This window comes from Lucilia sericata, unplaced genomic scaffold (assembly GCF_015586225.1).
Source record: "Lucilia sericata isolate MDLA Ls3-8-SP2 unplaced genomic scaffold, ASM1558622v1 Contig001735F_arrow, whole genome shotgun sequence".
In the NCBI taxonomy this organism is placed as follows: domain Eukaryota; kingdom Metazoa; phylum Arthropoda; class Insecta; order Diptera; family Calliphoridae; genus Lucilia; species Lucilia sericata.
The window spans coordinates 64,508-76,154 of NW_023995640.1; the positions used below are offsets into that span (position 1 = coordinate 64,508).

Consider the following 11,647-nt stretch of genomic DNA (forward strand, 5'->3'; position numbering starts at 1 on the left):
AAAAATTCGCGGAATACTTTTTAAAAAAAAAATAAAAAATGTTTTTTATTAAGTTTTTGCGAAGATACAAATTTTTCAAATTGCAATAAAAATTTTATTTATGAATATTTTTTGATGAAATTTTACAGTTAGGTAGATTTTTTTACTCAAAATCCAAAATTAAATAAAAATTTCGAATTTTCTTATTAGAAATCCCGGAATTCCCAAAAAAGTTTTTTTGCCTATTATATCCATACCAGGGGCGGGGTTATCGAAACCCGTTACAAAATGATTAAGAACATATTGGGTCATATAAAACAGGTCACTATAATTTGATATCGACTATGCGATTTGAGAATTTTTGCTCAAAATTGAATTTTCCATAAAAAATAGGGTTTTTTTGGATGGACCTGGTCCCCTCGGTATCAAAAATTTTTAGGTTTTGTTTCATTTATCGTATTTATGTAAAGTCAGCTTTCCAAAAAGTATAAATTCTATATACATCTTTTTAGAAACTTTTTAGATAACTTAAAAAGAAAAAGATACTTTTTTCCCAAAAAAATGGCGAAAATCGGAAATATTTGGACCCGCTATTATCAAAAAAAAAAGGGCGGTAAAAATTTTAAAATTTTAATTTTCAAATGCGAATATCTCCTAAACTATAAGAGATAATTTACTGCTACGACGACATTTTTTATAGTGCTCGATGAGGAGATTCTATATACGAAATATACGAAATCGGAACTCAAATGAAGAAATAGGATCGTTTTAAAAATTTAACATAGCCGAGGTGTCCTAATTTGAGGACCCCCGCCGGGCCCCTGGTTGGCCTATAAGGTCCAAATTCAAAACCTAAACTCGACAACACCTCCTCTTTGTGCCTACCAAATTTCATTAAAATCGGATTAACCGTTTAGAAGTTACCGAATTATTTCCCTCTTTTTTTTTTTCCTATACCACTGTGTGCCATTTGTGTTACTAGAGACTCAATGAATTGGCAACAATAAACCCCACAATTATAAGTGTCCTTTTGATATGGGTGCTCTATTTCATCATCTACCCAGCTAGTTTCCCCTAACTGCTTTAAAATGAAAAAAAAAGTTATTGTTTCTTTCGAATTATGTTTTCTTCTCATTGAGTCGATATAAACAAACTTTTTTTATAGTATCCATGTATACAAATGTGAAATGATGAGATCTAAGGATAGGTATAATTATTATTTTACTTTTCTTAAAATCAAAAATGTGCTTTAGGTCCACACCATTTATATAAAATATCATTGCACCCTCTTCACATGTCGTGACAGATGCATTTGAAATATTATAAAGCATTAAAATGCGGTAAATATACATTTCAACAACATTATTAAATAATTGCTGAAAAGGGTTCAATGACTCAAATTCTTTTGCATTAATTGAGGTGGTTTGAAATGGATTTTTCCTTGCGCACTTTTCAATAATTTCAGTATATGGGAAATTCTCCTTTCAATTTAGATTTTGAGGTTCAAAAAAATTATGAAATTTTTTATTAGCACATCAACGATATTTTGTGTGGACATTGTCTAACATCTTAGAAGTGCAATTATCTTCTCGTGAACAATTTTTTGTAAAAGCCGCCAAAGTTTAAAGTTAACAGTTTAAAAAAATTCCCAAAATTACGTTTTTACCTGAAACTCAAAAATATAAGCGTGGATATAATCCACAACGAAGGTTATATCCAAAAAATGTGGATTATTTTTAATAACAAAGCATTTAAGTTGTTTACCTTAATTCCGAAATATTTTAACAATTTGTTGAAAAAAGTGATTTTCTAAAAGAAGGGTTATATGGGGGCAAGGGTAAATATGGGCCTATCCTTATAGATTTTGGTACATGGCTTTACGTTTACATTAGAGTTATGTATGCTGGATTTCATCGTAATACTAGTGTTTATTAGAGAATTGTTGACTTTCAAGTCATTTTCTGAAGAGGACTTTGTATGGGGGCTAGGGTCAAATAAAGTCCGATAATTACGAAAATCTGTAGTATTATTAAGACGTATATAGAACAAAGTTCTGCCGATTTTTGTAGAGATACTAAAATATTTAACATAATTATGAACTCAAAAGCCCTTTTCGGTGGGTAGGGTTGTATGGGAGCTAGGTGAAATAATGGACCGATATCAACCATTTTCAATAGGCTTCGTCGGTGGGTCGTATGGTCCAAATTTCGGCAAAATATCTTGAAAATTGCGTCCTGTACCTTACGCACAAGGTTTACATGGACAGCCAGCCGGACAGACTGACGGACATGGCTTAATCGACTCGGAAAGTGATTCCGAGTCGATCGGTATACTTTAAGGTGGGTGTATTTGTGTGCGTTACAAACATCAGCACAGACGTATAATACCCTCCCCACTATGGTGGTGTAGGGTATAAAAAATTATGCATTTATGTGTTGTAGATTAAAAATTATTTTAATTTATTTATGCATATATTCGAATGCATTTTTTTATAATTACATTAAATCCAAAATTGTTATATTTTTCAAACGGCTTATAGATTTTGCTATAGATCTCATTACTAGCAACCTAAAAGAATATAATTTTATTAATTTTAATTAGCGGGAAGGGTGTGCTTCACAAGTTTTTCTTAAAATGAAAAACACTGCGTCTCAGTAATTAAATTTCGTAGCTCAGGCGTAGTGTGTCGTCCCATCTTTAAATTTCTTAACAAGTAACTAGAGGAACTGATATAAAATGCGTTTGTTTCAATGTTTGTACCATAGAAAAGCTATACATAGAACTGAAACTGAGTATGACAAAACCTAAGTCTGCTGTCAAAAACCTAAGTCGTGAGAATGTATTAGTTGAAAAATATGTAACCCAACAAACACAAACTCTTTCGTTTAAAAAGTTTTTATATTTTTGTTTGATATTATATTTCGATATTTTATGAAATAATGGTTTGAATTAGCCATTTTTATTCAATATCAGTTGACCAATGTAAGAAAGATCTTCATTAAAAATTATTTTTAATTTTAAATAAACTCTTTGTGGTTGCTGGGTTGAGTCAATATTGACACTTGAAAATAATATTAAAAAATAAAAACGATTGAAAAATTTGTTTTTTTTTCTGAAAATGTTTTCAATAATTTTATGGGAAAACATAACTTTTAGCAGTGTTTATTGCAGCAGCAGGGGCTATTTTGCCAAAGGAATTGTGCTAATGCTAAAATTAACGCTTGATATGAACGATTATTGTTAATTTCAAAGCAGCCCAAATGCAGTCAAAATACACCCTACACCACACTAATGGGAACGGTATTTTGTTTACGTCTTAAAGTTTGTAACACCTGCGTCGATGTAATGATGTAATCCGCCCATAAATTAGCCTATTGAACTTTTTTGTAAGCGGTACATGCTATACAAGAATAGAGTATTTATAAAATTCGACTCAACAAATTTTATATATACGAAATTTTGACTATATATTGTTATAATGAGTAGTACATTCATTAATTAAGCAAACATCAATCTCTTGAATATAACTTCTACATTAAAAAATACTAAATAACTTATTGCTACTTACTCGCAATGTGGTAGGGTATGGTGTATTCGGATACATTTTGTACTTTCATATTTTTGTTATTTTATGTAAAAAAAAATAAAAATACTCATACAATTGTATTAAATTCACACAGAACCTGTACATGTGAGAGAGTAATATTTCTTATTCTCAGTTTCAGTTCTATTTATTTTTCTATGGTTTGTACACCAACTAATGTAAACAACACAAAAGCACAATAATAAATAAAACAAGTAAGAGTGCTATATTCGGCTGTGCCGAATCTTATATACCCTTCATCATAGTGTGTTTAATAAATATCAATTTATTAAAATTTATATTTCATTTTTCTGACTACATCATTATTATAACAATAGCAAAACAAAATGAACAACAACTGCGCTAAACGAAATAACCACACAAAAAACAAAATACACAAGGCAGTAAAACCAACAGCATCCAAACATACGAAAATGAATACATCAAGAAACAAAAACAATATACACGCAATGAAACCAACAGACATCCAAACATACGAAACTGAATGCACCAAAAAACAAAAACAATATACAGAAGGCAATGAAACACACAGGCATCCAAACATACGAAACGAAATTCTCAAAAAAAAACAAAAACAAAATACACAACGCAATGAAACCAACAGACATCCAAACATACGAAAATGAATACACAAAGAAACAAAAACAATATACACAAGGCAATGAAACACAGAGCCATCCGAACATATGAAACGAAATACTCAATGAATAAGCAATGCTGTTCTTGTTGCTTATATTAAAGCATGAAAAAAATTGTCTCTTTTATGAAATTTTCAGAGGTTGTCTCGGATTTTTGCTCATATCTCCGGTATTTATGGACCGATTTTGCTGATTTTAAATAGCGATCTTCTCGAAAGCATGTCTAACAGAATTATTGAAGATTCGGATCTCGCCGACATCTGGAGTCCTCTAAAAACTGATTTCAACAAACACACAGACGGACAGACAGACAGACGGACATAGCTTAATCAACTCCGCTACCTATAAGGATCCAGAATATATGCATATACTTTATGGGGTCGGAAAATTATATTATAGAAATTACAAACGGAATGACAAACTTATATATACCCTTCTCACGAAGGTGAAGGGTATAAAAATACCGTTATTTATAGTAGTGTTGTATTATGGACCATTTTTACTGTGGTGTTAATTTGTGGCTTATTTCATATAAAGTAATTTTTTGTTGTAAAAAATATATTTAAAAAGTATTTTTTTATAAATTTTTATTTTAAATAAATTAAACTACATTATTTATCCATTTTTCTTTAAAATTTATGTTAACTTCTAAGGTATTTTACTCTTTCAAGTTGTTGCTCATTGGTGGACCATTTTCACTGTGATTCACTGTATACATCAAACGACGCGTAATTACAATGTCTACTTTTTTTCATTTATACATTTTGCATAACGGAAGAGCCCACTGTTGCCAACTTTTTTCCGAAAAATATCGCTAGTCATCTAAAAAATAGCTAGAAAATAGCTAAATTAAAAAAAAAATAAACTTTAGCGATAAATAGCTAAAACAATAGTTATTATAATTTTTTGAAGAAAATATACTTTAAAAAATAGCTAAATTTTTCGGAATTTTAATATTATGTCAAAAAGTCAGCGATTTATCGCAAAATTTTTGAAAAATACGTATGATAACAAACTCACAATTAATTTAAATTCAGAAAACATATACATTGTATATGTATATACATAGTTATAAGCAGGGTACACTAAACAGGTATATGCATCACTACAACAATACAAAAACAACATGTATTTTGTTTTTGTAATTGTATGAGCTCAATGTCAAAATAAATTAAAATATTTTTTGATGTTTGTCTTTTAAAAAAATTCTTAATTTTATTTCAAAAAACATGCAGTGATTTTAAATGGAATTTTAAGGGATATGCATGTTTATATACTTATATTAAGGTGGATGCTATTGGTAAATGTTATAGAGGAATTGGCAGAGGACCTGACAAAAGTAAGATTTTGGAATAACCTGATTTGTGCCACGAAATTTGTATCTTTAGCTACAAAAGTTTGGCAAACGAAAGTGGGCGAAAACGGGCGCAATACTAAAGATTGTTGATATCTGAATTGGCCTGATTTGTGCCAAAAAAGTTGTGTTGTGGCTACCAAAGTGTGGCTAAAGACAACAGCCTTCTCAACGTGCGCAATACGGGGGATAGTTGATATCTGGAATGACCTGATTTGTGCCATTAAAGTTCTATTCTAAACGGATGAAGTTTGGCTAAAGACAGCGGATCTCAGAAAGGGCGCAATGCGGAAGATGGTTGAAATGTATTTTTTGTGCAAACAATATTATTTTTTTACAAACTAAACATTTTAAATTTTTTTATTATTAAAATTTTATTTTGTTTCAAATAAACAAAAACATATTTTGACAGAGAAGGTATGCAAATAAGAAAACAAAAAAATTATCAGCTGTTCGATTGCATATACCTGTTTAGTGTACACTGGTTATAAGCATAGAAAAATAAATAGAACTGAGACTGAGAATAAGAAATATTACTCTCTCACATGTACATAAAATAACAAAAATATGAAAGTACAAAATGTATCCGAATACATCATACCCTACCACATTGCGGGTAAGTAGCAATAAGTTATTTAGTATTTTTTAATGTAGAAGTTATATTCAAGAGATTGATGTTTGCTTAATTAATGAATGTACTACTCATTATAACAATATATAGTCAAAATTTCGTATATATAAAATTTGTTGAGTCGAATTTTATAAATACCCTATTCTTGAATAGCATGTACCGCTTACAAAAAAGATCAATAGGCTAATTTATGGACACATTACATCAATACATTGACGCAGGTATTACAAACTTTAAGACATAAACAAAATGTCGTTCCCATTAGTGTGGTGTAGGGTGTATTTTGACTGCATTTGGGCTGCTTTGAAATTAACAATAATCGTTCATATCAAGCGTTAATTTTAGCATTAGCACAATTCCTTTGGCAAAATAGCACCTGCTGCTGCAATAAACACTGCTAAAAGTTATGTTGTTCCTATAAAATTATTGAAAACATTTTCAGAAGAAACAAATTTTTCAATCGTTTTTATTTTTTTAATATAATTTTCAAGTGTCAATATTGACTCAACCCAGCAAACAAAGAATAATAAGAAGTTGGACTATGACATTGTTTTACAACAATAACATTTCCTTCTCTTCACAGACGAGTTCTGTGTAAATTCAACACACTTGTGAGAACTCAATTCTCTCGCAATACTTCAAAACTTTTTCGCGAAAATACCGGGATATTAGGACTTGAACGACGTTTTTTCACAAACACATAACTATTTATTAATTTTTTACACAATTTTATCGCATTTAACAATCCGAAATATTTTTATTTTTCACAAACTAAAAAAATATTTTTTGAATTTTTTTGACAATTAATTTTTGTGTGTTGAAATTAAAATTGACAAAACAAAGTTGTATATTTTGGTATTGAAAATGAAAAAATTATTTAAAATAAACTTATTTTTTTTGCAAAAAAAGAGATTTTAAGTCCGAAAAATATATTTATTAAATGTTTACTGATTAGATGTGAGCAAAATAAATTAACAAATCTGCGAATGTAGAAATTTAAATGTTATTTATTTTTCCTAAAATTTTTATGTACGATTTTATGCAAGTATGTATGTTTGGAAAGTGTGGTGAAAGTGGTTGGAGCTCCAATACTAATACAAAAATTCTACCAATACATACTTAGAGTTAGGTACCGAATGACAACTCCTTTACGTACCAACTGACAAGCCCCAATTTCTTTATATTCTTTGCCAGCAAACACAGAGTTTATTTAAAATTAAGAATAATTTTTAATGAAGATCTTTCTTACATTGGTCAACTGATATTGAATAAAAATGGCTAATTCAAAACATTATTTCATAAAATATCGAAATTTTTAAACGAAAGAGTTTGTGTTTGTTGGGTTACATATTTTTCAACTAATACATTCTCACGACTTAGGTTTTTGACAGCAGACTTAGGTTTTGTCATACTCAGTTTCAGTTCTATGTATACCTTTTCTATGGTTATAAGTTATAACAATAAAAAAATAAAATTAGTTAACAGTTTTAATTAAAAATTAATTTAATTGAAAATTGTGAGCCAATCCTCTGTATTTGTACTTTCGTATGTGGAATTTGTTCCAATTTTGTGCACCACTGACTTCGGCACTTCGTAATTATAGCAACATTTGTTGTTTAATTTTAAACCGTATCTATAAAATTATGTAAATTTTGAGATTATTAATTTTCTAATGCTTACCTTACGTGTAAAACAACATTAACGGTATCAGTAATTAATCTGTTTCTTAATTTAGTTTTAACAACGTTCAGTTGGCTAAAAACCCTTTCAACATCAGCGTTGGACCATGGGAGTGATAACATCTCAATAGCAAATTTAGCTAGATCCTTAAATGGATTGTTTCCTGCAGAATCCTTAAAAAGATTAACTTCAGACCAAAAGGAAGTCGTTGATGTATTTTCGGTCCATTTGACATAACTTATGTTACTATACTGACTGTTGATTGCATCAATTAAATCAACACTAACATTAAAAATCTCTAAAAGTGGTAGTAGATTATGATTTTTCGGCTTCAATGTATTTTCAACAGAAAGTAAATTCACCAACTTTAATATTTTATAATTTTCAGGTAACCTGTAAAAATATAGAATGTTAAATATTATTAATTATATGTAGATGTATATATTAAATTATACCTTTTTTCAATTCCATTATTAAATTAACAACAAACTGAATGGAATAATTACGAATGTCTAGTTCCTTTTCTTCACTTAATATACCTTGATCTTTCAAGCTTTTCATATGAGTTTCAAATTTATATCCCAAATAACAATCGTAACATATATGCTCTTTGAAATCTGAAGTTATTATGTCGAATTCCACCATTGGATTTATAACAAATTGCTTTAAGAAATTTATTGTCAATTCCATGTCATTTAGTAGTTTTGTTGGGTCACAATTTTTACTTTGGAAACTCTTGTTTAAAATTTGAACTCGTGTCAGTATTGGTTGAAGAAATATCAAATAGTATAGATTAATGTCATTATATAAATCGTAGAGATTTTGGGCCATAAAACATTTTTCGTAGTTTTTCGCTATGCCAAAATGTGTTTTAAGTTCAGTCCATTGAGCAGTTATTCTTGATATAGAGACCTCGATAGAAAGCCAACGAGTATCGCAAATATTTGTGATTTTTAAAGGAACCTATAATGAAAAATATTACATATGTATATGAGAAAACAAAAAAAAAGCATACATACCTCTCCATCATTTATTGCTTCAAATATATGTTTATAGCTTTGTTGCCTTATGTAACTTCGAGAAAACCAATTGTATGTTTCGTTTATGAGATACTCAAGAGAACTTGGCATGCATAGTTTCCAGGAATGGAATAACTTTTTTTAATTCCGTGTAGACGCTTTTTCTGTTACCAACCATAACATTGGCATTGTCTGTGCCAATACCCAGCAGATTTTGCAATTCCAAATTGTACTTTTTTAGTACGCTCAAAATAGCCTGTGTAATTCCTATAGCCGTCGAGTCATGTACTTCAGTTAAACTTAAAAATGTTGACACAACTTTTTGCTTTTCCGTACTAAAATAAATTATCACAATACCTGAAAATATAATATTTTCAGATTATCTATAAACTTTTTGAATTAAAATACTCACCTAACAACTTGATGACACCAACATCTGTGGATTCATCCACTAATATACTGTATTTGTACATTATGAAATGGGGCGCTAAAACGTTTCTAATTATTGCAGTACATTTGGTTCTATGAATACGAATTTTATTAGCGTCATCAAAATTGTTTTTACACACATCACTTAGGTGGTCAATCGAATTGTTTGAAGTATGTTGACAAATAAGGATAAAGCGACTTCTTGCATTTTAACATTGTCAACAATATTTGCATTTGGGACAAATTCTAACTTTTTCCAGCATGCACTTCTAAGCGAGGAGGCTGATTTATGCTTTTTAGTTTCCGCATGACTTAAAAGATCGTACAGTTTTCCTGACAGGGAACATCTGCAATACTTGCAAAATCCTTTTGAGTCATCTTTTTCATCCTGAACAACCCACGATTTCAGTTTTTCATGACTTAGCCACTCACTCCGAAATTTTTGATTGTATTTAAGACCCATTCCTAAAGTTTTCCAGATTATTTTTAGAAGCTTGAAACTTTATTTAAAACTTTAATTTTATTTCACTCAAACAATTGACATAAAAACACAACAAAAATAATTCGTGTTGTTTGTTTATTTCTTTTGTTCGTATATAATACCGTTATATACATAAGTGTCACTTTGTAGCAACTTAAAAATCGCTAGATTACTAGCTAATAGCTAAATCATATTTTTTCCAGGAAAATGGATTCAAAAATCGCTAGATTTGAGAAAATAGAAATAGCTAAATTGGCAACAGTGGAAGAGCCGCAAATATTCTATCCAAAAAACTGCAAATTTTGTAAAATTGTATAAATTTGGTTTCAAAATATTGTATTAGTATTTGAAGAAAAATTTGCACTGAATTTGAATTATTTTTACAATTATGTGCAATTTTTTTCAAATATAACATATAAAAATACTATTTAAAAGAGTTTTTTTTAATATTTAGGTAAAAACCGCTATAACTTTTGCGCCCCTCGATCAAAATGATTAACGCGAACGTATTCATCACGTGTTAGGGTCTGTTTATATTCACACAAAGTATTTTGATTGTGCCATCAAAAAATTTTTTGATTTTTTTAACTCTAAAATTAAAAAACTTTGATAATGGCTCATATACATAATTTTTTTTTCTAAAAATTCCTGCTTAAATTTTCATATCAATACAAAAACCAAATATTAATGACAGTTACATCATTCAAAGCGCTTGTAGCCACAGTGGTAGATGTAGGAAATGAAGCATTGGAATCCAAATGCTTCACATATTTTTGAAATCCTACTCTTTGCAATGTGTTAAATGCTTCTAGATATATGCAACATATTTCCGCTAGTCGCTTTGCATGAGAAAATTTTGTTTTTAGAAGGCAAAAATTTATGCATTTGGTTGATAAATAATTAGTTTTGGAGTTGAAGCGTTTGCTTTTAAATAATACTTTTAACTAAATTTTTTTGGAACAAGTCGGTTTTAGTGACATTTCTCAAAAAAAAAAAAAAAAAAAAAAACAATATAGAGCGTTTTGAGACGATAAAAGATATATTTTTTTTTTGTCGGCCATGCCTACTTTCGAGTGGGCGGGGCTCCAAAGTTTAATACATTTTTGTGTATATCTCGAAAATTGTTTTGTTTACAATAAAAATTTATACATCAAATTAAAGGTATTGAAAATACCTTTCCAATTATATATAACATGATACTATAATATGGACCGACCATGGGTATTTCCCGGAAAATATATATTTTGACCCGACTTTTTTTTTCATCTAAAAGAAATCGGAAAAAATGTCTATATAATTCTATTATAAATTTCTATATATTAATAGCCAATGAATTAAGCTTTTATTTAAGGTATAAACCATTTCTGTATCTAATCAAATGAAAGAAATATTTAATTTCAAAAACCATTTATAAATGTCAAACTAAATATATGTTTAGTAAGTTTAAGACAGGGTTGGACATTTAAAAAATATTTTTTGTTTACACGGCTTTGCTTAATAAAGATCTCCTAAATAGCCGGCCTACGGCCGGGCGCAAGGATTTTCTCATCTATGGTATGTCCAACACCGGCTTCGCTTAATAAAGATTTCCTGAATAGCCGGCCTACGGCCGGGCGCAAGGATTTTCTCCTCTATGGTATGTCCAACACCGGCTTCGCTTAATAAAGATTTCCTGAATAGCCGGCCTACGGCCGGGCGCAAGGATTTTCTTCTCTATGGTATGTCCAACACCGGCTTCGCTTAATAAAGATTTCCTAAATAGCCGGCCTACGGCCGGGCGCATGGATTTTCTCCTCTATGGTATGTCCAACACCGGTTTCGCTTAATAAAGA

At 29.8% G+C, this 11,647-nt stretch overlaps 1 pseudogene; it reads right to left on the reverse strand.

Annotated features, from left to right (window-relative positions):
* Nucleotides 1-9,378, reverse strand: part of LOC119612570 — a 39,891-nt pseudogene extending 30,513 nt beyond the window's left edge.
* Between the last annotated feature and the right edge of the window lie 2,269 nt (nt 9,379-11,647).